The sequence below is a fragment of the Ornithodoros turicata genome, unplaced genomic scaffold (assembly GCF_037126465.1).
Source record: "Ornithodoros turicata isolate Travis unplaced genomic scaffold, ASM3712646v1 Chromosome17, whole genome shotgun sequence".
In the NCBI taxonomy this organism is placed as follows: domain Eukaryota; kingdom Metazoa; phylum Arthropoda; class Arachnida; order Ixodida; family Argasidae; genus Ornithodoros; species Ornithodoros turicata.
Window position 1 is genome coordinate 703,133 of NW_026999326.1, and position 27,483 is coordinate 730,615.

At 44.0% G+C, this 27,483-nt stretch overlaps 1 protein-coding gene across 3 annotated transcripts in view; it reads right to left on the reverse strand.

The window, feature by feature from the left end:
- The window catches only part of LOC135372798 (synaptic vesicle glycoprotein 2C-like), a 767,922-nt gene that overhangs the window by 560,743 nt on the left and 179,696 nt on the right, over positions 1 to 27,483 (reverse strand). The window contains exon 2 of one of the 3 annotated variants that reach the window (XM_064606262.1): positions 4,889 to 4,975. The exons of 1 other annotated variant lie outside the window; for it this stretch is intronic. The gene's annotated coding sequence lies outside the window, so the exon portion shown is untranslated. Of the gene's footprint in view, positions 1 to 304; positions 382 to 4,888; positions 4,976 to 27,483 lie in introns of those variants that run through there. One more of the 3 variants, XM_064606263.1, reaches the window with a different exon arrangement.

The window sequence follows — 27,483 nt, forward strand, 5'->3', positions numbered from 1 at the left end:
CTAACTTGATGTTCTGATAACTAATTGATGTTCTTAGTAATGATTAAACAGTTTGTTCGATCGTTCCTTCCCCTTCTTGCACTCCAGAGCTCGTTTTGTTACGTATATACTTGTATGCAGACCAAGTCGTTCAACTGACTCCGCGGTTAATGAACAAGGCCATTGTCGCGATTGCACGAGGCCTGCTCTGTACAGCCATGCTCGCATTCTATACGCTACACATGCTCTGCACCTATTGTCTAATTGTCGCACTAGATTACAAATGTTAACTAACCACTAGACACACATTAAACAGTATACTCACAATCCGAACATCTCTTCGTCAAAAAACACGATAATATTAACGCATCCAGCAAAATAAACCCACGGCATGTACTGACGCACCACTCGTATTCGGAATAAAATGTTATGGTGGAGTGCGCACGTACATTGTACTGACACAGGGGTGGGAGAAGATACAGTGCGCAATGTCAATGGCAATGACGTCACAGGAAAGAAAGAAGCATACATCGATAAAGTTGGCATTGACGGGCCAGCTGTCACGCATATCGCCCTGATGGCTCAACCGTATTTGGAGCACGATCTTGCATCACAATGGGCCAGGCGACAGCAGAAGACAGCACCCCTCCTGGGAATTATCGAAAGGATCTCTCTTCTATGCCCCTGCTGGAAATATCAAACATCTATGGGGGAAATACAATTTTTTTCTTAGGGAATGTTTGGCGCGGAACATACCAAAGCCATAAGCAAAAGGGAGAAGACCTACCCACCAACGAGGATGCCAAAGAAATTCATGTTGGGATCACATTACAACGTCAAAGGTGCCACCCCATTTCGTGGACGGTTCAATGAAGAAACTGCTGAAAGTGGTTTTTTCAAGCAGATGGCGCTGTTCAGATCAGTCTCGCTCGAGGCCGCAATGCGCAAAACGTGAATGCCTAAGTGAAGTTACGCGCTTCAGCAAATTTGTCCAAGAACGCTTGTAGAGTGTATAATATCACCGAGAGCACTGACGTCTGCATCTTAGCAACAGCGCGCGCGCTGTCCAGGTCTCCACCCTCCGCTCTACGTTGGAAGCATGCCATCAGCTGTAGCGAGGAGCACGAAATAGACCTTGGAAGAGCAATGTTGCCGTACGGTTGGCAGATTGTAAACCATATAACTTCATATTTCTCAAGACTAGATATTAATTGGGTTATGCTTTTCTTCTGTCACATTCAGAATCAATAATTTGGGAGTATACAGTATGGCTTGCAATGACATGAATTCGGTAGGTTTCTGGAGACAAGAAATTCTCTCAGTAGTGCCACTTTAAAGGACTACAGAGGGCCATCCAAAAAAATTCGGATTAAGACGTCTGATGAAAGTGTGTGTGTTATTTTACCGAATAGCGCGAAAGGTGTTGATGTGTGTAATTTGTTTCCCAGAAAAAAAAAGAAAAAGAAAACGCACAGAAACATGATTCCGCGCGTTCGCCCTTAGCTCGCCATTCTGGTATAACGAGGAGGAGAACGTGTGATGCCACGTCACCGATGATGTTGCAGGGAGAACTCGTTCTGGTTCGGCGGTCAGTGGAGGTCAGCGCCTTGTCCCTTTGCCGCCGTAAACCAGTTTTGCCAGTTCTCCGGGAGAATTGGGGATAGAAGGAGCGGCCGAATCATGGCCAGGGTGTCGGAGCGAACCGAAAACCGAAAAGAAACTGCTATTTTGGAGCGAACCGGGACGGAATCGAAACCATATACGTTTTTTTCGCTCAAGAGGGATACCGAAAAATGTATTTAACGGTTTTCGGTCCAAGCAAAAACTTCGCCGGTTTGGACTACGAGTAGGCGAATTAAACTGACATCGTGCGTTCTGAAGTCATGTCATGGATACTTTACGAGGGTTCGGTGCAATGTTTGTCGATATACTATGGCCCTTGGGCTCCCTTTGTAACGTTTTATCGTTCGCGCACATATACATACAGGTACATGTGACCGGTCGTGGCTCTCTACCAAAGTGCCGTAGTGTTCGTTTTAATTTCATCCGCCCAAACTCTCCTCAACTAAACAGCGACCCAAAGAGGGGATGCGTAACGGCTTCTCTATCGGTAATGTCGCGCAACGCGTCCGTTGTTTGAGAGCAGCGAAGTTGAACACATTTACGTATCCGCGAGGCAAGCTCGTGCGAAGTGGTGCCTCTTTTATGGACAGGGCACGAAAAGAAAACGGAGCCGTCGAGCGCGTTTGTGAGTGAAGATGTTCCTCGATTTGCGTCGTACTCGTGCGGTAGTGCTTGCTGGCTAAGAAGCAGCAACAGACATTGGGATAGGATGCGATCGCACCAATCCAGGAGCCTACAGGAACCAGGAGCTACCAATTTCACAGCTGCCTATTAATATCAAATACCATGTATACGGAATAAACGGGTTTTGCATTTTGCAACATCGATTTTTTTTCTGGGAACTAATGTGTCCACCAGAAGCGGAACCGGTTAAAACCGGTATGAACCGTTATTTTTTGCTCCGGAGCAGAACCGGTACCGAACCGTTTATGGTAGAACCGGAACGAAAACCGGAACGAAAAACGTTTCGGTTCTACACCCTGATTCATGACCGAGCCTGGAGCAATGCTTTTTCGGAACCCCGAACAGACGAGTAGCAGACAACATTTCTCTGGACCAATCAGCGGGCGTTATCCTTATAGCGTCAGCGCGAGGATTCATGCAGATCACAGGCTGGCACTGCTTTCTACTGCCGTTGGGCACGGTCGCTTTTTGTGGCGTACTTTAAATTCAATTTCTGCGATAAGTATGACTCTGTGGTGTGAATTACTTCGCATGGCGCATCTTGCTGCCCTACTTAAGTCCTCCAGGAAAAAAAAAACAGGGCGTTAAAAATTGCTTCTGCATTACTGTAAGGCTCCTCATATACGGAACAGTCGACTGACACGTTCATTTACTTATAGTGATAGAGCAGTTACCACTAAAGTAAAGTTCAAGTAACGTAATATAATAAGCTACTCAGAAATGCGTAATTTAAACACAGTAACCCGATATTCACATGAGTCAGTTTTCTGGCGGTAGCAAGTCGGGAAGGAGTGAGAGGATATCCGAGATAAACGAGGTCACTACGCGTCTGAAGACGCCCGCTCATTCTCTAGCATTCACACGAGTCAGTTTCCGACGGCAGTCCGTTTTTCTAACTCTTCTGTTTTCGCCCTTGCATTTCGTCTGTGTCTAGCGTATGTTGGTAGCACAGCTCAACACGCAGGATGGACCAATGAAAGAGAAAACTTATGGCACTTGCGCTCGTTGTGGATGATGCAGAATGCATCCACATGGAAAACCGGGACAAGATATGGGCCAAAGTATAGATTCCGAAGCAGCGTTAATGAACGTAAAACAGCATTAACCCAAACCTCCGTCTGGACGACCCAAACGCCTGCCGGAGTATTTTGAGAATAGACGTTGTCATATTCGATTTCACTTTCCACAACTGAAGTGTATCTCGATGTTGTGCACCAATATAGGCGCGATAGCGTGCCAACACCGACTGGCGATGACGCTGTGATGTCGAGCTACACGTAGTCAATAATTAGTTGAATTAAATTAAATGAAATAAATTTTTATTTTCCTTTGGGTAGGAAGAGTAGCTTCCAAATATTATGCTTTTATACATGTATTCGAAAGGTACAAGCGAACGATTACGTGTAGTCAAGGTTTGTCCAGCGAAAGAAATATCCGCGTTTATAAATATCCATGCTATGTATTCCGTATCTGTTTCGCCTTACGTAGAAAAAAAATTGTCCTATGCAACGCTACATCGTAGGGATCACGTCTATGCATTGCATTATTTTTCCGAAGCTGCTGCGCCGGAGTGTCGTTGCACCATTTTCGCGGTAAAACCAAACATCGTTGGCGTTCCCATTCAGAATTGGCCATAGTACAGTGAACGCCGTTGAATGGCACACATGCAGAGCAATCCTGATGAAATAAAAATGAAGCGCGATCGGTATCCGTTGCGTCACCTTCTCCTTCTGCCGGCAGCAGACTCCGTCGGTCGTCTGAATCTGTGCTGGGAGGACAAGATATCCGACTGCCTCCGACTGCCGCTCCGGAGATCAGAAAGTGGTGACGTGGCGAATAGCGCCTTTGAAATTCTATTACTCAGTGCACAGCAGATGTCTCTCATCTCTTAAGCGCCGACCTTAAAATATTTTCGAAGAACGTGTAGTTTGCATTGGTTTGTCATTCAGCTTACAGTCCCTTTCACAGTTAACTCATTGAGTTCACTGTCCGTGTTGCGTAGTTTGTAAAACTTCATACATAGAGGAGGTTCTTGTACGTGGGACAGGACATCAGTAGGGTACTAAATTCTGTGCAGCCCACGCAAGTAGTAGATGTGCAGTAGTCAACGAAGAACAGCCAACAAGCATGTTTCCGTTTCCTGCAGCTTCGGTCTTTTACGCAGCGTCGCATATTTCCGCGGTCATGTGGTTCGCTCCGCGTGTTACGAACTCTCCTTTTACTCGGCGTTGTGGCTTTTTGACTCTGTACGCGGGACGGCCTTTGCGCAATCGTGCTTCCAATGTCTGCTCTGCAGGAGGCAGTAAAAGACTTGCCAAACGCGACTTAATATTGCTAGGAAGAGCCTTTGAAGAGGTTGAGGATGATGTCTTGAGCACGAGCGCTTGCGCTCGGGTCAGTTCTGGGATTGAAAAAAAAAAAATCGAAAAATATGGAGAGGTTCGGGTCAGTTCTTCCTGGTCTCCAAATAAACTGGTTCTCCCTCCAGCGCTTGCTATCCCGTTACTTAACAATATAATCGAAACTCAGACGAAGAACTCATGAGGAATATGGGTACCACAATCCACACACAAGCGCGGTGCATGAAATTTGGTAGACTCACCAGTAGTACATGGAGACGAGTGTAGTACGGCGCTAGACGAGTACACAAATCACCAAAACTGCGACCCAGCTTGAGACAGCAGCTTACCTACAAGAAGAAAAATACGGAGGACGTTATTAGCGCTCAGGTGAGACAACGACAAAACCTGTAACAGATATTCTCACTAATGGCTCCTACACCAATGTCATTTTGGTTCATAACAATTATGTAAAGTCTCCTCCGTTTTAATTCCATAACATTATCAGGCTAACCCCTCGGAAATTGCTATGGTCTGCGCAGAAAACTCAGCTCAAAAGATAGATGGCGTTACAGGAGCCACGGGCACAGAAATGTTTATGGCGGGCTATCCGACGTGACTCTTCCCCTTTTCCCGTACACAGCTCGCGGAGGAGGGTCGTTCGAGTACCCGCTGGCGGCTAGGAGTGCCTGGAAGGCATATCATCGCGCGTGTTAGCTAGGTGAAGGTATCACCAGGCGGGTATTGCAATGCTCCGTTATATTACATCTTGCAAGCCAAGGCGGGACATTTTGCTTCGTTGTGGCGTGGGTCTACCGACATGAACAAAGGGTCATTCTAGGACTGCCCATGTTACGGTAAATGCTGTTAGGGCTGTAGTCATCCCCCAGGGGTATCTTCTGAATACTTCCAATGGCTCTCGAAATATGGATTTCAGCACTCATAGGCCGTTATTTTGCATGTACTAAACCCGTGCACATAACGAGGGAGACACAAACTAGTTATCACCTATAGTTCGGATCACTGGATATTATTTATTAAGGCAAACCCCCACAGGGCGTTATCCCTCCCCTCCTAGCATTACATCACAACTCATTGCAGTTCTGCCTCTACATTTGTCTCATATCTGCAAACCATTATGTGCAATTTAAAATGTTATCCGCATTTGTTAGCAATTCAACGATTGCATTCGCAATACCCCTCGTTGCATCACCAGTCTTTTCTGTTCTTGTTCCTCCGTGGTTTGGTTTATGCATCAGAGTTCATTTTGCTGCAACAGATTATGTCCCAGACACAGACACTCCCAGCGTGAACCTGCTTTGGTTTTAGAGGGTATGCAACACAATCACTGAGTTAGGCAAAGGAATTAACGTCCGAGGCTTGAACGTGGCGCAAAAAGTGAGTGCGTTTCTTACATTGTAGGATAGGGCACATAGAAACACGCAACTAAAACACGCAATATGCATTCAGGTAGTTTCGGTATGGCGAGACAAGAATATATATCACACAGTTATTCTGATTCATGCGGATGCTTTCCGTGTGTATTGCCAACCAGCATGCCAGGAATCGCTCAGGTATCTTAAACAGTGCATAAATCCTGTACACAAGTGATGTTTTGTGTTATTTTGACATGTAGAATCTCCTTTTCATACTTCCACTTTGGTCAGAATCTTGAATATGAGGGGTGTTAACCGGGGCTATTGACGCAATGGTCGGCCCTCTTGCATTCCTTTTTGTCGTGGCCTGCCTGCCCACATCTTGCACAACAGGGAGAACCTCGGCACGCATCAGCCGCATGCCCGTATCGATTCCAACGGAAGGAACGGAAAGGATTCGGGATGTACGGCCACACATCAGCCGAGAGATACCCTACTTTTAATTTATCAGGTAATGAAGTTTTGTCAAAGGTTATTACGATGTTTCTTGGGATGATATACTCTCCATTCTTACGGATCTCAATTTTGCGCACATCTATCACGGCCTGATGTTTCAGGTTTTCAAGGATTTCTTCTACAGGTACGTCCATCAGCTCTGAAACTGAGATGACCCCCCTGCACGTGTTCAGTGTTTTGTGCAGGGGAGTTGAAATCTTCTTTCCCATCATCTCATGTGCGTTTAGAATGTGTTCGCACTATTTTTCATTTGTTTATTTTAGAAGCAGGTCACCAGATCGTATACGTTTGATTTCAGTAACGTTCTTAGACAGTGATGCCACCGCTTTCTCAATGAAAAGGGTGACATTTTTCCTAGTGGTAGGCTTTTATATCTGTGTCCGCAGAAGTCAGTACGATGTACTTCGAGGTGAACTGTTTTGTTACAGTCCTTAAGGCTTCGGTCCGCGGTCGCTTCGCGGCCACGATCTCAGTTAAAGAAGAATATCTACCCATGCAGGTTTAATCAAATGAGTATTCCTAGAAGTCACCCGTTTTTCATACTCATACATACGGGAAGGTCCCTGAGTTTTGACAACCTATCAGCCGGGGCTTGACCAAGATCCCGACTGCCACCCTTCAAGGTTTCACCTTAAATCCCCTCGGCACGGTACGAATAACACCTTGGGACTGGGGGCTGGGGTCCGTGGTGGCGCAACTCACCAAACATCAGAGTACGCTGATGCCCCCTACGGGGGTACAGATGTGGATAGATGAAAAGAGGACAGCAGGAAGGAGTGGGAGGCTGGGGGCTTGTATGCGTCAGGGGCATACTGGAGAAGAGTGTCACATTAATTCGGCTACATAGAGCACGTTCCCTGTAAACAAGCAGTTGTTTGTTGTATCCCATTCGAGTAGTTTTTGTTACCTTTAAAACAAATAAATGAATAAAAAGTGCATGTACGAACGTCTGCAACGGCATTTCTGGGGCGAAAACAAAGGAAAGCTGCAAGCACAATGATGCGAGCGAGTTGGTTTGCATCGACCGTAGACATGGTGCCAAAAGAAGACAGGACGTTACATAGAAAACCACTTTGTATGTTTTGTGAGCTGCACATTGCGAGTTAACGCACACACTTCCGTCTATATCAGCGGTGTGTATGTCATATGGTCGGAGAGTCATGTTCTTCACCGTGCAACTGCAACTGTGCAACCGGCCAGCTTTGGAAGTTTTTGCGTCTGGAACCGCTTCGGAACACGCATGGGGACATTGGGTCCCAGGCTGCATTGCATCCCATGGAGCTTCACTAACAACAGCGCTATCCATGGCGCTGCAATCCAGATAAGCGCATGTAGGCTCCCTAGAAAAGCAACTAGTCATCCACCCATCCACAGCGCATGTACAGACTTGCAGATTATTTCCTGTCTGCAGCCGAAACCGTGAACCCGACAGCTATAGCTGTCGCTGAAATAACGCGAAGGATTCGCTTAATTCTGCCATATTTTTATTAAAAAGCAACGAAAGGTAAATAGATGCCGCTTCAATAGATGCCACTTCACAGCATTTTTAACAAAAATCTGTAACCGATAAGGTGGGATAAATGATTTATCGGAACAAAAACATAAGATAAATCCAGAGGTCCGTCAGCCGTAAAACCGAGTTTAAATTCCATTTAAAAAGAACGAGGAACAAGAAAGAAGAAGAACAAGCAGGCGAAAAGAAGAGTGAGCAAGAAAAAATACGCTGGCATTAAAACTTGAAAACCCATTGGGAACCCCCCTTCACAACGCTGCGCAACCCTTCAACGACCCTTCACAAACGCTGCACAACCGTCACACTACCCTACGCAACGCTAACGAAAGGCTGTATTCGCAGCAAAACGAGCGTTTCGTGCTTACTCCGATTCATCTTGGCGGCGCCGTCTCGCAACCTCAGCCTTCATTCGCCGCCGCTCCTTCGCGCAGCTTTCATAACCCATGACACGCCCACGCCGACACGTCTGAACCTGTCTACCACCACAGCTGCACCAGGCCTCCACAGCCTCCCGTGTTCGCGGCTCTAAAAAGTGTTTCACTTCATAACCACGTGGTATTACTGCGTCATGCAGGCATCATCGTCCATACGTATTGACGTTGCCCGCTCCACGATTGGTTGGCAGTTTAGATATATCTGTTTTTCGCGGGCTGTCGACCTGACCGGTAGTTAGTTGGCAGTTGTGAGGAGGAGTCGCGGCGTCGCGACTATCTTGGTGACAGCGCCGCATTACTATTGCGTTGAAAGATGAGTGTGTTCACGGATTTCTTCGTGTTATAAAGTAACCTTGCGCTTGTGACATGTTATGACACAAGTATCATGCTACGAACAAATCCTACAGTTCGGATCTACAATGAAGTAATGGCCTGACGCCTCTGAGCGCCGTCGCATTTTCAAATGCCGTGACAACGGAGAAAGAATTCAGTGTTGTTGCGACACAAGCATTTCCCATTTCGTTGTAACATTTGATGCACTGCAAGCAATGAAAGCAGACGCTCACTGTGAAATGGCATGCACTCATGTGACCGTCGGTCGCTTCTAGGTGTAGACTGTGAGTGTGTTTTGCGAGCTCGAGCTTGGTTTGGTTGCAGACTGTGAACAAAAGCAAGGCTTTGGGCTCTGTACGCATGGTGAATATTTGTGTGAGACGTTTCAGTGAATACGATTTACCAAATAAATGTGTGTTTTGTCCAAATTTGGCCTTGGCGTTTTGGAATGCGGAACAAGGAGTGTCAGGTCTGAAAACCAGCAAAAGACGATTGTAGCCAGGGTCGGCCGAGAAGCGTGTCAAACTGAGAGACTCTTATTGGCCGAATGGTAGGCATCATCGTTCATTTTCATTGGTTGCATGCCCATTGTTGCCTGAATTATCTCAAACAATGGGTTCTACAGGCAGCTGTGGGGGAATGGCTGTTCCGCCGACGCGCAGGCGCCGTGGCCGCGTCGCACCCTCCACGCGCACTTTCGTTCCCTCTCCACTCGTCGTGCAGTGGGTATGGACAGACTACGCCGCGATTCTTGCGTAGAAAGGACTATAATACTGATGCATTAAAAGGAGAAAGAGCGGAGAAAATATCAAAGGAAGGGACGACTAGTTGTCTCGTGCGCTAACACCGCCACCAATCGGAAGAGATAGTGGTGCAACACCTGGGAATTGTCTGCGCGCCCGGTCCGTTCTGCCTCTGCTCGGCTCTGACCCTGGTTTGCGTGCGTCATCCCGAAGTATATTCATAGGTGTATATTCGAAGCTACTGCTCGCGGCACACTAACAATAGGGGATCATTCCGACAGGAAGTGGTGATCACAAAGAAGTTGCAAGCGAAACGTACAAATGAAACAAGGGAAAGGGTGCAAGCTAGCTGGTATAGATCCATGAAGAAGACCGAGAGACACGGGGACAGAAGACGGCAATACACATAGTCGTACACTTAATTGCACTTGCGCGAACGACAGTTTGAATTATTAGCGTTTGTGATGTTTACACTTATGTACAACAAAACAACAACTCTATTTTAAGATGATGAATGGGGAGTTTCATCTCAGGGGCGATACTCTGCCTCATTGCTGGTGGGTGGTGATATGGGGAAATAAAATAATGAGCCCCTTCACAATAAGGATCGAAGTCCTATTGTCTCCAAAAACGTCAAAAGAGCTTTCAGCGCAGATCGTTGGTGGCTGCATTCGGCAGGGGACCAAACAATTTTGGTAGAGAGAATGGGCGAGAGTTCAGGTGAGAAGTGCGGTTCGCGAAAGTTGGTACTGTGAGCAATGAAGATGAATGTGCTCCAGGTCCTCTAGAGCACCAGGGTGACAGCATCAGTGGGAGGAGTGGCGTCGCTAGGGTACGCGTCACCCGGTGCGGGAGCTCTTTGCGTCACCCCCACCCCACCCCACCCCGTGCCCCATTAACGTAACTTTCCGTACCAGGCGATTCACGATAAACATATTACACTACACTCAGAAAAAAAAGAGTACCTCGCAGAAGGGCCCTCATGGTGTTTTTGGCGTCATCGTGCCACAGAGAACGGGAGGAAGCGGCAGTATTGGTGCGGCATGGCACCCCTTCCGTCGCTGCACCCGGTGCGGACCGCACCCCCCGCACCCCCTAGTGACGCCACTGAGTGGGAGACAACTTCTCTCAAGCGGTAACACCACTCAGCTCTAAAATCTACATCGAGTCGCATTAATTAAAATAAATAGTCGAAATAAATATGCCTTCTGCACAGACTTGTCGTTTGCCCAAGACGGAGTCTGTCGACTGAGGGGAGCGAACAGGAAGGCGGAGTGTCGAGGCGAAAAAGGGTGCTCGAACGCCCCCTGCGCACGCAGTGCGGATGGGGTGCGCACAGTGTCCCGAGCAGTGTACGTTGTACATCTGCTGTTGTATATGGATTGTACCACCCAACAAACGGCGTCCCCGAGGCGTACGATGGATGTTTACACCCGGCTGCGGTTGCTCAGACCCGTGTCGGCTGTCCACGGCTGTCGGATGCTGGTAGTTACTGGTTGTGCGGGCAGAACCGCAGAAGCAACTTTCAAAATCTGCCGACAGCTCCATTAATGGGTACTGAGACGCCGTGCATCAAGGTACACAAGTCATGTTCGTGCACGTGGTAATGGTCAGGCGTAAAGGAAAATAAACGGAGAGGTTGGTCGCAGCCAGAAGACGACACTCGTGACTGCCGCTCACTCACGCTCCGTAACTCCGAGTTCACCTCTCCGCTTCCTCGCCCATGCTCACTCACTCTATGCTCAGCTCTCCGCTTGCTTCTTCACTCAAGCTCAGGTCTTCGTTTAGCTCACCCATGCTGAATCACCTCCATTCAGTTTTCTGTTTGCTAACTCCTGCTTTCTCGTCCTCGGCTCGGCTTCCCGTCTCTGGCTGAGCTCTCTCGGTGTTCACCTTCGCGCGCATATGGGTTGCCTCCGGTCATTTTTGTTGTCTCATTTCACAGTTCTGTGTATGCCACCCCCCCCCCCCCAAGACAGTGTCACGAGGTTGATATAACGAGAGATGGCTCATGTAATGCGGATTCGAGAACGGCCAAATGTGGTTATCGACCTCTATACGGGGAGGGGTATATGTTGATGAGTATATGCGTGGGTAGCCGAGATCTATTGAGTAATCTAAGAGATTTCAGGCCAGCTGTTGCTGAAAACCTAGGGGAGTGCACTCCCACCTAGAGGGTTGTTAGTGGAATACACGGTGTAAGGCAGTGGTTTATTTGGAATCACAAGTACGGGGGTGGGGAGTGCAATCACACTGTTCAGTTCATGGCGTGGGAGCGTTATTCAAGTTCGCGTATGCTCAGTTCGTCCACTTTGAGCATCATTTCAGCTAACTCATGCTGAGCTCACTCGCCAGAGGGCATGGATCAACACTCTCAGGAATGGGTTTTGTTCAGCTCATCTCCTCGTTCGCTTAATCATACTCATTCATCTCCTGCTCAGCTCTCTATTTGCTCACTCATGCCCACCTCATTATGGCTCAGTTTTGCAGGGGTACGGTCAAACCTATGAGTGCCTACTGCCCTACATTGACGTGGGAATGAGGTACTATTCTGTCACGTCAGCTCTACGCCCTTGCGATACTATTTCTCGGAACCAATAAAACATTCTCATCTCCTGAAGTAATGGATCAGTTCTGTGTCTCAACCAGTGTGGTCAGTAGGAAGGAACACTGCAACCGCGGACACGCACCAAAATTAATCTCACTCGTCGGCTACATACATTCGATACCATCGCATACAACAGCCCCTGTGTCAGCTATAGCCTCCACAATTGGGCTTGATTAACGACAGAGCACAAAGAAGGGATGGTTCCCCAGACTGATCTGTAGAGCTCCGGGAGGGAAGAAAAACTACAGTGCTTGGGTCATTCTACCTCTAAGAGTGAAGAGAAGCAGACGAAGGGAAACACAGTCAGACAGGATAGATTGGTGCCCACACGTTTATGGCATTCTCGCAAGTATGTGGGCCTGTTTACAATCCGCAAAGCATACGAATGTGTCTCATGTCGGACACTTGGGAGAATTAAAAAACTGAATACTTGTGTGACGAAGACGGTGTGTGATAGGGAAAATAAACGGAAGGGGATGAGGTAGGGAAGGAACTACGCATTCTGCCTCGAAACACAGACCGAGTGTGAACGTCTTGCTTGAAGGTCCATCGTTACACGGTAACGCTCGCAATGTTACAACTTGGCGCCCTAACTACGATCGCTGGATGCACGGACGACGATAACTGGCTAGTTCCATCTCAAATCGAACAGTCCGGTACACTCGATGTCTTAAACGAAGGGGAAAAGATATATTTCGAAGCCATCAGTGAGATAAGAGAAATAAACGCTTTTGGAATTCTTTGCGCTGCGCAGTCTGGGAAATAGAAGAGGAGGAAAAAACTGCTTCTCAGAAGACGATGTCGTCGCGCGCAAGTTTGAGCGTTACCTACAAGGCTATTTCTTGTCGCATTGTACTAATTTCTTGATCTGGCTTTAGACCACGTAGGGCAGAATAGACTCCCGCGTTTTCAGTGCTGTGTCAGTTTTTGATTGTCTGCAAAAAAATATAGAAGTTGCCTCAAAGCGCTGAAAAACACAATATTCACTGCTACTTTGCGAGCGTTGTAAAAAACGGATAAAATTGAGCTTTATGCCGTTTAATTTGTCATTCATGGGGCTATTGATTTATAAATAATTTGCTACTCTACTCTGTTAGGAACGTATGCGATACCTCTTTAAGTAGCACCATGCCACCGAAAAATGACCAATTTCTGAAGCCTTTATCTAAAAAATCTCACCAAAAACTTCCTCGAAAATTTTATATGTTGTAGGTATTCCCTTAGACTATGCACAGAAGAAAAATCAAAATTCGGACTTGATCGGTAGGCGTACTGTGAATTTTTTGCCATCCCTATACGGGGAGCGCTTTCAAGCAGTGGCACCGTGTCCCGCGTGTTCCAAAATCGAATTTTCCAAAGGGACTTTCAACTTCTGTGTTCACATGAAAGTAATTGCTGCAGTTTGAAGCCGTTCTGAGCGTTTATGTTCATAACAGTGTTGTAATCGCTGAATGTAGGTTGTGGAGCAACTAGATGTGCTAGCACTTTTAGCGGGATGTCACACATGCATTGCAAGTGGTGGGATCCCTTGAAGAACAGAATGCGTTTATATCTTTGTAAGAGCTATATCTGTTCAGGGTGATTACAAACTCGCATATTTACGGTACACATTGTGGCAGGTCAGACGCAGTGACTTCCAGCATTCTTTAAAACATTTCCTTTCATACGTCTCCATGACCCCGGACGGCGGAAATCGCACAGAGCAAAGTGTCGTTGTGTAGTGTCTTACGCACACATTCAAGGCTAATTCATGGTGCCTTTTGTGAACCTTGCCGAAACAGCGCGACTGGCGCCGCTGTCCAATATGTTCTTCGGTTCGACATGCTGCGACCATGGGAAGGTCCTAGACGGATTAACTCTCGGAAGACACCTTGCGCAAAGTTTCGCATCATCCTCGACTACAGAAGTGCTCGGAGTGCCCTTATACAGACTATGTGAACACATTTGCATTACTGTGCTGTGTCGTCCTGGCATCATAACTACCTCAATGGCTTCTTCGTTGTACAGCGCTGCCAGTGTGTCTTGCGCTGACTACCGTCACATACCCAGGAAAAAAGTGTTTCGGATAAAGAACTTTCGCTTTGCTTCGGAGACCGGCGTAGCTGCGATAAAGAATTTGGTTCCAGCGGATCAAACCAAAGGGGTAATAGAAATGGACTAGCTGTGCAGAAGCTGCTTCAAGTACTTCACAGCAAAGGTGGCTGAATCACAGCAAGCAGCAATGTCGCCCACATTTGAAGGAAGCTCACGGGGCGAGCCGTTTGTGCACCAGCCCGACGTGGTCGAAGAAATCATTGAGAATATATCATCTGAAGCAATTTACGTCACACAGCTGAAATACACATGGAAGTCGATGGAGGCACACTCCCAAATACGTGAAGAAATGGGCAGAAAGACAGGCCCTAAACTGCATGGAGACCGCTTTCGGTGTTGCCTTCCCAGGAACATCCAGGAGTAACTGCCAGGATTGCAGCGAGTTAGCATGTAACGTGAGAAGAGCCTATAAAGAAAATCTGACAAGAACATGCCATCAAAAGTAACATTAAGGAAAGTGGCTCCTACAACACCATACTGTAGTTCATGACACGAGCACTCTCATCCTCCCGAGATGCTCTGCGTAACTTACGTTACCTTCATACCTTGTCTTATTCGCTCTCAAGTTGTTTTTATTCTGTGTAGTGTAAATATGCTTCGATATGATCACCGTGAACAAATATACCTCTTATAAAGACGCAAAAGTATTCTAAAGTACTCTGACGAGCTCCCAGCACTTGCAATGCATCTGTGACACCCCGCAAAAAAAAAAAAAAAAAAAAATGCGAGCACATCTGGTTGCTCCACAATCTACATTCAGTGATTTCAACACTGTTACGAACATAAACGCTCAGAACGGCTTCAAACTGTAGCAATTACTTTCATGTGAACACAGAAGTTGAAAGTCCCTTTGGAAAATTCGATTTTGCAACACGCGGGACACGATGCCACCAGTTGAATGCGCTCCGCGTATAGGGCTGGCAAAAAATTCACAGTGCGCCTACCAATCAAGTCCGAATTTTGATTTTTCTTCTGTGCATGGTCTATGGGACTACCTACGACATGTACAATTTTTGAGGCAAGTTTTTGGTGGGTGGCTTCCGAAATTCGTCATTTTTCGGCGGTATGGTGCTACTTAAAGAGGTATTGCTCACGTTCCTGAGAGAGTAGAGTAATAAATGATATATAATTCGGTAGCTTCATGAATGATAAATTAAACGGCATCAAGTTCAATCTTATCTGTTTTTTACATCGCCCGAAAAGTTGCAGTGAATATGGTGCTTTTCGGCGCTTTGAGTCAACTTGGATATTTTTTGCAGACAAACAAAAACTAACACAGTACTGCCAATCCAGGAGGAGGATGTGCTCTACGTGGTCTAAAGCCAGATTAAGAAATGATTACAACGCGACAATATAGCCTTGTAAGCAACGAATAGCCTTGTAGGGAACGCTCAAACCTGCACGCGACGACATCGTCTTCTGAGAGGCGGTTTTTTCCTCCTCTCCTATTTCCCGAACCGCGCAGCGCAGAGAATTCCGAAAGCGTATATTTCTCCTAACTAACCGATGGCTTCAACATATATTTTTTCCCCGTTCATTGGAGACATTAAATGTATCGGATTGTTCGATTTGAGATGGAACTAGCCAGCCAGCACCTGCTCTTCATCCACAGCTTTCACTCGTACGTCGTGAGCAGCGTAGTACTAAGATGGCAGAACATTCCAGTGCGGAATATTCTATAGAGGATTTCGCTGAGATGGACGACACGGCAATGATTTAGGCATTCCGTTCTGTAGTGACTGTGATGAACATTCTGCAAAAGCAAGTTAGCGATTTGCAAGCGCGGCTCATAACTCCTGAGGATCCGTTTCGACAGGAGACAGCCACGAGACCAAATATCCAAGCGAACACCCCTTACCTTCGAGCGACGCACGATCTCATTTGCGATCTTCTTGCACCAGTTATTGAACGGAAGCATTCGGAAAGCGTGTCTGCACCGTTTCCGATTTCTGCGTGTCTGCGCCGTTTGATGGCATGTTCAACCACCGATGTTTCAGATGTTTCAGAGGTGCAACACGCCGCCACCAAGAAGATTAGGAAGACGAAGGCTTTGGAACGCACCACAATTAGTGACCTGTCAAACTTACGTTTATCAGCTTCAAGTGAGCGACACGTGTCGTCTGTTGCCGCTAATGCAGTTCCTCACCTTAGCAAGGATGGATCCATCAGACCGACTTCTGGTTCCGGACATACAAGGTACACCCTGATATCGCAGTTCCACTAACTGTGTCGAAGCTGCCCCAAAATATTTCACATGGATAAAGTATTACGTGAATTCCTCTAAGATTACTTCATGGAAAAATATGAAGGCAGCTCTCCGCAAATGCTACTGTCTACATAGAGACAAGATGATGATGTCTACAAGAAAAAGAGATGATGGTTGCTGCGACCCAGTGTGTCGGAGAGAGCTCAGCGAGCCTTGCGTTACGAAAGCAGGAGCTTGTGGATGAGTGCGAGTACCCTACAGTCGAAAAGGAAAAGTGTGAAGTAATCATCAAGCCACTACTGCCTAGTGTCAAGAACGTTACTTCGACAAGGGGTTCACGTCGCTAGATGATATGCTAGAGTCATTACTTCGGTAAAACACACTGATTGCATCTCACCAGCCCAAGGAGTAAGAGAAGGCACAAGAACAACTACGTAACAAGGCTGAACAAATGTTTCACATCTCGCCGATTCCCTGTGCACTGAGTCCTACGTGAGGTTTCCCAGAACAGCGCTCAGGAGCCTCTCAAAAGTCTCCAACAGGAAATATATGCAGAAAATCACACTGTCAAGCCTAAGCAATTACCAGAGCAGCGAGCGCGTCCAGCGCCACAAAACACTGTGTCACTTATGACATCTCCCAGGTCAATGAATCACCGCGAGGTCCAGTGTTTGTATCTAAACTGCAGGACTACTGGTCACTTCGTTTTTCATTGCCCCATGCCTTTAATGCAAGAATTTTTAAACTGGCAGCAGAGGTTTATGGCAGGCGCAACGTCACTGATTTCGGGAAACGCATCACTGATGCCTCTGGCACGTGCACCGAAGCATCAGTAGTGAATCAAGTCAGGTGCAGAACACCAGCAGGTACTACTAAGGTCATCCCCATCAAACTGAATGGACGTCGACAATTAGCGCTTTTAGAGTCCGGTTCTTCAAGACCTCTGTTGAATAAGAGTGTTGCTGATGCGCTCAGGCTTCATATTGAACCTTCATCTGTACGACTGGAAGGAACCAACGGTCAACCCCTCATAGTTAAAGGGCTGGTCCGAAAAACAGTCTTAGTTGATGACCAGACTTTCGACAACCCATTCATCGTTGTACCTCACTTGCAAGCAGACAAAGTGTTGCTGAGGAATGATTCCCTTGAGACCTCTCAAGCTGTTATTGACTGGGGCTGATGTACCTACCAAGTAACTACAAACTGATCTACGCAACGCGTTCGACTGTTTAAACAACTTGTACTTCCCTGCTCTCGAAAATCAGTTAAGGTCAAAGTATTCAATCACGAAGAAACTGTCATGGTGACAAGCAAGACCTCTTTACAAAACGGTTTACAGAACGGTATGAACTGGACGTAGAAGCCATGTTGGTCGAGGCAGAAATGAACTGTGTTTTTTTAATGTTAATCAACCGATTGCTCGAACCAACTGGTCAGTGATGGGCAGTACTTGAAGTACCAAGTACTCAAGTAGTACTTTAAGTAAATTTTTGTGTACTTGTACTTTACTGTAAGTACATTTTAAGTCGTGTACTTTGTACTGTACTTAAAGTACTTTTTGCGAGTACTTTCCCATCAAGTACTCAAGTACCCAAACTTGGAGTCCAGAAAAAAAAATCACAAAAGAGTATCAAAAATTCGCCCTGCAAAAAGCGCTAAAATGACAACAAGAAAACGAAAACACACATAGCAGATAGCGCTATCTGTGTGTTTTCGTCTTCTTGCCGTCATTTTACCGCTTTTAATGGGATGCACTATCAAGAGTCCCAGTATGACATTTTACCAAAAACGATTTTTGTGCTTTCAAATGCAGGGTTCTATGCTTTTTTACATTGTTTCCTTCGTTGGCAATTAATAATCATTTGATATCACAATGTGTGATTATTGTGTGGGCATTACATTACAGAACACTCTGAGAAACGCACATGCTTTAATTTTTACATTGTACCTTTTTAATTGGTCACATGGATTAAATTGCTGCAGATCACAGTCATATAAAAATGGCGGCTTACATTGTGCTTCATCCTTTTTTACATTCTTCATATTCTTTGTTTAAACATGTTGTATTTCAAAAGCAGCATGGGATGCAGCGAAATATATAATCTCCGTTGGCTTGTACTTTTTTTCCCCTCGAAATTTCCTAGCCTGGTCCAGCAGATTAGTACCGCAACACCACAGTAGGCGGGGGATCTTGGATCAGTCAGGGTATAAAACATAATCACCGCACAGCTGACGGATTACCTCCCTACATGTAACTGCAAATTATGCCATCTGATTAAGTTCATATCCACGGGTTAGGTCTTAACCTGGGACTTCATGACTTTAGAGGATTTGTGAAGAATGCTCGGTAAAGTTTTGACAAAAAAAGCAAGACACAGATACTAAACAGTGAAATAAAAAGTGATACAAATTAAATTCGCAATGTACTTGATGAGTACTTGAAGTACTTTGCCTAGTACTTTGTATTTTACTTGAAGACATTTGGAACTGGGTACTTTGTACTGTACTTGAAGTACTAATGACCCCAGGTACTTTACTTGAAGTATAATTTTGAGGTACTTTGCCCATCACTGCAACTGGTGGAACTCGGTACTCGCAGGTAGGACGGTAGGACTCGCAGTACAAGTACGGGATATGGAAAACGTGTATTTGAGCGTCTCTGAAATTGAACAAGTGCTTCACTGTTGAAGTGCAAAAGACAAAGAAACTAATACACAAAGCCCTGTTCAGTGCCGTTGTTCCGGTCATCGCACGCTTGATATAAGGGATATTTCCGTCAACGTTGGAGCGGATCTAATTTGTGCACAGCAGTCAACGGTGGGAAATTTTTTTACCAATTTGCGCGAAATTTTCTTGAAAAATTTCTTGCGAAATTTCGTTGTTGCACACTGCTTGGTTCAAACTCACGCAATTCCAACAAAGGAGGCGGTACGGTAGCTCAGCGGCCAAGGCGGCAGTCACCAGCACAGAGAGACCTCATCAAAGCGATGACCAAAGACCTTGCTGACGCTGGCTTCCCGTAGCACTTGGGCGTCACCTTAGTTCTTGTAAAGAAAAAGGACGAAGAAAAAAAAAGAAAAGGAACGGAAACAGGATCTATACGCATGTTCGTGCACTTGCCGTAACAAAAGATTCTGTGTAGCTTTTTGTTGGAGTCGAACGTCAGCAACAGCAGAGACCGTGGTGCATGGGTAAATGTTTAATAGAAAAACTGAGAATTTACAGGTGCGCGCAGATACGCACGCACACCCGAGTATGCAAAGGGTGCCAATGTTATCGGTTTCTTCCAACACCCGCCTTCGACAACTATCCGTCCACGAAGTTAATGTGAATCCTGAGGGACTCGAGCCTGCGCAGCATAGACCATACGATCTGGCGCCACACGTTTGCTGCTCCCTCTTACAAAAATGAATGTTGACTTTCTTTTTACCCCTTATGAACATTCTATGTACTGTATTGACTTTTTATTGACATTGACTATTTATTGCTATTTTTCAATAGAAAGTATAATCACCATGTATTGACCTTGTGTTTATATACAACCTATTCTGTATAGTTCACATACAGCCTATAGACAATGCATGATTTTCCTATTTCCACACTTGGAATTGCGCAGTGTTCAAAATAACTCGATAGGTAGCCTGTTGGATACATGCATGTAATTTAAGCACATATTTAGTGAGTAGCCATCATTTTAATTTAACCGCCACATATTTTGATGCACATAACTGCTGCGATTTGCTGTATCCCTGTAACGTCAATTGGTGCACATACTCTCATCTGAAGGTGAAGATATTAAGTACCAGCGAAACGTCAACAACAACAAAAACTAAGATAAATAACTCGAAGAAAAAAAACGAAAAAAAAACGAAGAAAATGTAATTGCAGAGCCTGATGCAATGTGAAGACGCCACGGTGGCTACAAACTCAAACTTCAAACGGCGAGAGCCGAGAGGGAGACCAGAGGGCGAGAGTGGCAGGCGGCAGTTGGAAATTCGAACAAGGGCCCGAAACTCGCCAGTTCCTTTATGGGATAAAGTGAGGCGCTTCATGCGTTTCACGTCATCGGACGTCAGAAAACGTTATAAATTGAACGTCATGGAGACATCCGGAGGCTAGTGATTACTGATTGGTTCCCATGAGGATGAATTCGTTGTTTGAGCGTTGATTGGCCGCTTTCAAATTTGTTCGCGAGCGCTCAAACAGGCGACAGCGCGGCGGCTGTGCCGGTTGGAACCGGCATCCACGGAGTCGCCAGCGTCCGTTTCGGACGGCTGCCAGGGAAGATGCCTGTACAACATTTCTGCTCTGCTTCTTGGGGTAGAAACGATTCGAGAGTCCGAACGCCTCGTACCCGATACCCAATCAACGACTGCCGACAGGTAAGTCATTTGTCATTGCTTCTTGCCTTACAACACCGCATTCACTTCGTGTATCGTGAATAAGTTGCTTAACAGTTACCGTACACCGGGACCGGAATAGGCTGTGACCGAGACAGACAGCGTAGCTTTGCAGATACGATGGTAGACGATATTTCTTTTTGTAAAACAATATCCTCTAAATGTTATGATTAAATACCAGCTCACGTCGTACTGTATAAAGGTATGACGCTACTGTAAGTCTGATTCTCGGTGATTTCGCTCAACAAGTTTCGTCCGACGTTGACTTAGTAGCTTTTGTGTACGTAGCGCCAAAGCCAAGTTTGTCAGGCTATTCAGCCTGAATCTATCATTGTGAAGTAGCGCAATAAAAGATAAGTAGTATGTAGGGGTTGTGAGGCTACGGGTATGAGAAACTACAACATTGCCACCAGGGCAGCGCCACCGTCACGCTGACTTTTTTCGCGTATTTTTCCTTGCGCGCGGCAGGCGGCGCTCGGGTGGAGGCTCTTACCGGTGGGCGGAGCGTGGCCGGAGGGCTGCGTGCGCGCTTACCCACTTACATTTTTCAGCCTGTGCACCTGTGCACATTTTTCAGCTGTGTGTTTTGTTTCAGCACCGACTTCTTTCATCATTTTTCAAACTGTGTCGATTTCAATCGCAATTCCCCCCCCCCCCCCCGCTACAACAGGTGTGCAGTAGGCAGTTTACATGCAAAGGATAGCCATACACAAAAGTACAAGTGGAAAATATATTTATTAAAGTCATTAGTGTCAGGAATTATGTTATGAGTCTGCGTGAAGTAGAAAAACTTAACCAAAAAACCTGAAGCAGAGGAAACACAATACACGTAACAACGATTAAACTTATTACAGGTATGGTGCAATAGCATTGAAGGGTTAGCACCATTTTTTCTTTATTAGTGATAATTACGCAAGTTTTCATTTAAGTAGAATGGGTAGCACATTTTAATCAAAGAAGATATTTTTAATCAATACGATTACAATCAAAAATTAAAAGTTTTATTATAAAAACTCTAACACTATTATATGTGAGTGGAGCTTTAATTACAAAGTTCTGATATGTAACTTCAAGAACAATAGCTGGACCGATTTCTATGGTGATTTTTTATTATTTTTTCCAGCGCGTGGTGGGTGGCGCGCAGGTGAGGGGCTGTCCGGGTGCTTACCAGCAGGCCAACGGGCTCGGTGCGCCCTGGGCCGACTTCTCTAGCGATTTTTTTCAGCGCGCGGTGGGCGGTGCGCAGGTGAGGGGCTGTCCGTGTGTTTACCACCTGGCTGAAGAGCTGAGCGTACACGTATGGTTGTATACACACTGGGCTGAATTCTTTGGCTATTTTTCAGCCTGGGCCGACTTCGTTCGCATTTTTTTCATGCGGCGCACAAGTAGGGACATGCACAATGTCAACATCGGGCCACATCTTTGGCGATTTTTCACCCTGGGACGACTTTGTTCGCATTTTTTTTTTCAGGTGGTGCGTGTATCAAAATTAAAAGTTTTATTGTAAAAGTCTAACATGAGCACTCTAGCGGAGTTTTAATTTCAAAGTTCTGACGTAACTTCATGCACAACAACTAGTATTCCATTATGACACATTTAATCAAAAAAGATATTTTTAATCAATATGATTACAATCAAAATTAAAAGTTTTATTATAAAGTCTAACATTATTATACGTGACCACCATAGTGGGGCTTTAATTACAAGTGCCGATATATGTATGTGGACAGCAGATAACCTGGCAGACCGTGGGACACGAACACAAGAGGAAATCAAACCTATAACACTACAAAGAAGATATTCTTAATCAAAAAACAACAGAGGAGGAGAATAATCTATAATTTTATCTATCATAAAATCATCCTCGTGACTTAATCTAGTCAAACCCCATACAATTTTCATTCTAGGAGACACTACAAACCTTACTTTGTTTTATGAATGCAACACAGAAAATATATTTAAAAAATGAACTTCACCGCATAGCACGCTCCTAGCCAACAACCTGCTGTAATAATATCCGCCCTGATTTGTTGAAGACGGGAGGCGTACACCTGACAGTTATGAACATTTTCGAGCGCAATAGGGAAGATAAGTTCCAACATTACACAATTAATCATTTCCTTATTAAGTAAACAGCATAGACATACGGAAATAATGAGAAACAAAACGATCAGCAGCTAATAGAGAACCAAAACCCATCACATAACCAAGAGGTACACAAAGGATTACTAATTCAAAAACAGTCTATCAAAACGAGAAACGTGCACGGATGAATAGCAGAGAAACACTCTAAACGGTGCATCTACCAACGGTAAACAACAGACACATGCAGGAAAATAATTGAAAAAGAATCAATCAAAACGATAAACATGCACGGATGAATAGCAGAGAAACGCTTTGAACGATGCATCTGCCAACATGTAAACAACACACAGGAAAATAATAGCGAAACAAACTATCAAACATTACAATTTGAAATTGAAATAATATATCTTTTGAACTATCATAAAATCAACCTTGCGAGCTAACAATATAGAATTCTCATCCTACTCAGGCACTATAACCATTACCTTGACAGAGCTATCCAAACACGCAGCACAGCTATGCTTTACACAGTACAACCAGACTCAAGACACGGTGGGGTCACTCTCTCCCTCTATGCAGCCTGGTGGGGTCACACTCTCCATCTATACAGCCAAAAGCGAAGAAGCTGCTGTCAGTCTGCGGTGTGGGGAAATCCTCTCTCTTTTTCACATTCTTTCCTCCAAAAGGAAATATTCTTAGGACCGGTGTACAGAGACGAAATTTTTTCTGATCGCAAATAGACATTGGAATTATTCGACTCTCGAGAACACAATAAGAATTCTATCAAAAAACAATAGCACACACACAAAAAAATCTAAGAATAGACTTTTATGTCAGTGCAAACTGGTTTTAGAGAAACATTATCCAAGCAAACGAGAAAATATTATCGGCGCAAACAATACTCAACCAAAACGAGAAACGTTGCATTTAATATATTTCAGATCAGACACAACTATTAGGCATTCATTATTCTCAACGCACAAAATATCAATCGAGTGAAAGTCAAGTTTATTCAGTGATAGAAACAATACTAATTCGAAAACGAGAAACAAATTTAATTACATCGTTTTATGACAACTTTGCAACAGTAATTTCTACACGCAGAAGCAGCAAACAACTCATCTGAAATGCAAATTAATGTGAAAGTTTGCTACAGTGAAAATCAACGCACACAGCTCAAAAATACATTCCAATCTAGTAGAATATTTTTTATTAATATCAATCGAGTGATCACCTGAAACAAAGTCAAAGCAGTAATTAATTTAGGCAAACATTTTCCTAACCACGCGCGCAAATACAACACAGAAACACGTCTTTTTCATTCAGGACCCACTAGTGGATTCGAAGTGAGAGGGGCAAACGGCGGGGTCACTCTCTCCCTCTATACAGCCCAAAGCAAAGAATGTGTTTTCTATCTATGAAGTAGGGAAACCCTCTCTCTTTTTCACTTTCTTTCCTCCAAAAGGAAATATTCTTAGGACCAGTGTACAGAGGCGAAATTTTTTATTGATTGCAAATAGACATTGGAATTATTCGATTCTCAAGAACAGAATAAGAATTCTATCAAAAAACAATAGCACGCAAAAAATCTAAGAATAGACTTTTATGTCAGTGCAAACTGGTTTTAGAGAAACATTATCTAAGCAAACGAGAAATAGTATCGGCGCAAACAATACTCAACCAAAACGAGAAATGTTGAATTTAATGTATTTCAGATCATACTCATCTATTATGCATACATTATTCTCAACTCACAAAATATCAATCGAGTGAACATCCGAAGCAAAGAGAGAAAGTTAAGTTTACTAAGTGATAGAAGCAATACTCATTCGAAAACGAGAATCAAATTTAATTACATCTTTTTATGATAACTTTGCAATAGTAATTCCTACATGCAGAAGCCACAAACAACTCATCGGAAATGCAAATTATTGTGTTTGCTATAGCGGAAATCAACGCACACGACTTAAAAATACATTCCCAACTAGTAGAATATTTTTATTAATATCAGTCGAGTGATCATCTGAAACAAAGTCAAAAGCAGTAATTAATTTAGGTAAACATTTTATCGTAACCACGCAGCGCAAATATACATCACAGAAACATGTCTTTTCCATTCAGGGCCCACTAGTGGGAACGAAGTGAGAGAAGGAAGCTGTTCCCGTATACTTTCGTTAAGGTTACGCCCGCAGGGAGTAGGGGAATCCAACAATGATCTTGGTATACAATACCAATACAATACAATACAATACAACAATACAATACAATACAATACTCGCTACCATACGTCATGGGAGGACCTGATAAAAAGTTGCTTCGAAAAGGAGGAGCCGCGAAACGATTCATTTATCGCTGCATTTCAATACGTCCTAGACATGGTCGTATTCGGAGATATGGTGCAAATTATGGAATTCAAGATGCGAGAACTTGTATGCCGAATCTACAATAGTTATAAAAATATTTGCACGTCAACATCGGAAGGACCACTTGGATTGATGGTGGTTTTTTTGAGGTTTGCTAACGAAGAATTGAAATACACTAGACCAAACGTAATTGTAATCATTGCAATGGGCATTGCATTAATCAAGAAAGCAATCAGATCAAATTATCATATACAAGCAGTCTATATCGCACGATTCATTACGGATTTCTTGAAATTACACCTAACGGTTGAAATGGAAAGTACATAAAAAATGTTATCACGTGGTATATTCCACCTTAGAACCTCTACACATTTATTTTATTCTACCAGTCAAGGATATCGAATGAACAGAAGTTCAATATTGTCGTGCAAGGTCTGATGTATCATCAATTATTGAAACTCAACAAACATATCAATTGTGGTGGGCCACCGGACGATTTTCATCTAATACTCCTCTCTTGTACGCCATTCAAGAGTCTTCGTACAAAGAAGGAAACATCAATAAGAGACTGTGCAAGTTCATCGCAACAAAGTGCAAGCTGTTGAAGCAATACAAACACGGCGACAACATATCACCCGCGTTAATCAACGCTGGATTCAAGCGCCCAATAATCAGTATAAACTACTTGATGTCTTCGGAATTCATCAATCAACACAGCAAAGGGAAACTTAAGAGTTTGGAATAGAATTGTAATTTATCGAAATCAACAAGTGTATAATTGAAATGATAATTGTATTCTTTGTCGTCATTGTAATGTATTCTACACATCGCAACGAAAACAGCTTCTGATTAGATTGAAGATTGCTAAGGAGACACTATGTACAAGGATCTTCGCACGGAATCAGCGTTGGCAATCAAAGAGATTTTACACGGTCAAACTCTATACAACACCGACATCCGAAGGAAAGAATTGCAGAAAAGTCGCTAATAGAAATTTAGAGGCATGTTACATCAATCTTTGTTTACAAAGAGGAACACTAATATTTTGCGAAAGCTTATTTTATGAATTAAATTACACAGTGTAAATATTTTCTCAGACGATTGGACAGTTGACAATACTATAGTGAAAGGAATCTATTATCAAATGACGCGCAGTCTACAATTCTAATCATCATAAAATGCGGCACGCAATTGCTATAAGATTTTGGGAGAATCGAATCACACAACAGTCATCAGAAATGTTTAACCAATGAAGATGAGCGCTATGCATAAGATATGTAATTATAATAAGTAAATATTCCTTTTGCAAACTTAACCAAGGCAGCACACATAAACGTAGCTCCAATTCACAGAATGTACCCGAGGTTCTTCATTAGCCATACTGAAAAACTATGAGTCAGTTCGTTATGTCACGGCATATGAGGCACTACAAATGGGAAGGGCATACTTTAATTTTAGAATATTTTAGCTCATAATGGAACCAAAATGCAAACTCCAACACCAAAGGTTATTGTTTAAATTTTCAAAGTCAAAACTGTACACTATTTCTTACAGTTTTTTAATTAAATACTTACTGACACTCACTACTGCTCCGGAATGTGATCTGATAAATTCTAGCAAATAATGTACAGACAAATATCTTGTATCCAATGTGTGACTAAATAGATAGCTCTTTAATCTATCTATTAAAAAATTGTAAGAAATAGTGTACAGTTTTGACTTTGAAAATTTAAACAATAACCTTTGGTGTTATAGTTTGCGTTTTGTTTCCATTATGAGCTAAAATATTCTAAAATTAAAGTATGCGCTTCCCATTTGTAGTGCCTCATATGCCGTGACATAACGAACTGACTCATAGTTTTTCAGTATGGCTAATGAAGAACCTCGGGTACATTCTGTGAATTGGAGCTACGTTTATGTGTGCGGCTTTGGTTAAGTTTGCAAAAGGAATATTTACTTATTATAATTGCATATCTTATGCATAGTGCTCATCTTCATTGGTTAAACATTTTTGATGACTGTTGTGTGATTCGATTCTCCCAAAATCTTATAGCAATTGCGTGCCGCATGTTATGATGATTAGAATTGTAGACTGCACGTCATTTGATAATAGACTCCTTTCAATATAGTATTGTCAACTGTCCAATCGTCTGAGAAAATATTTACACTGTGTAATTTAATTCATAA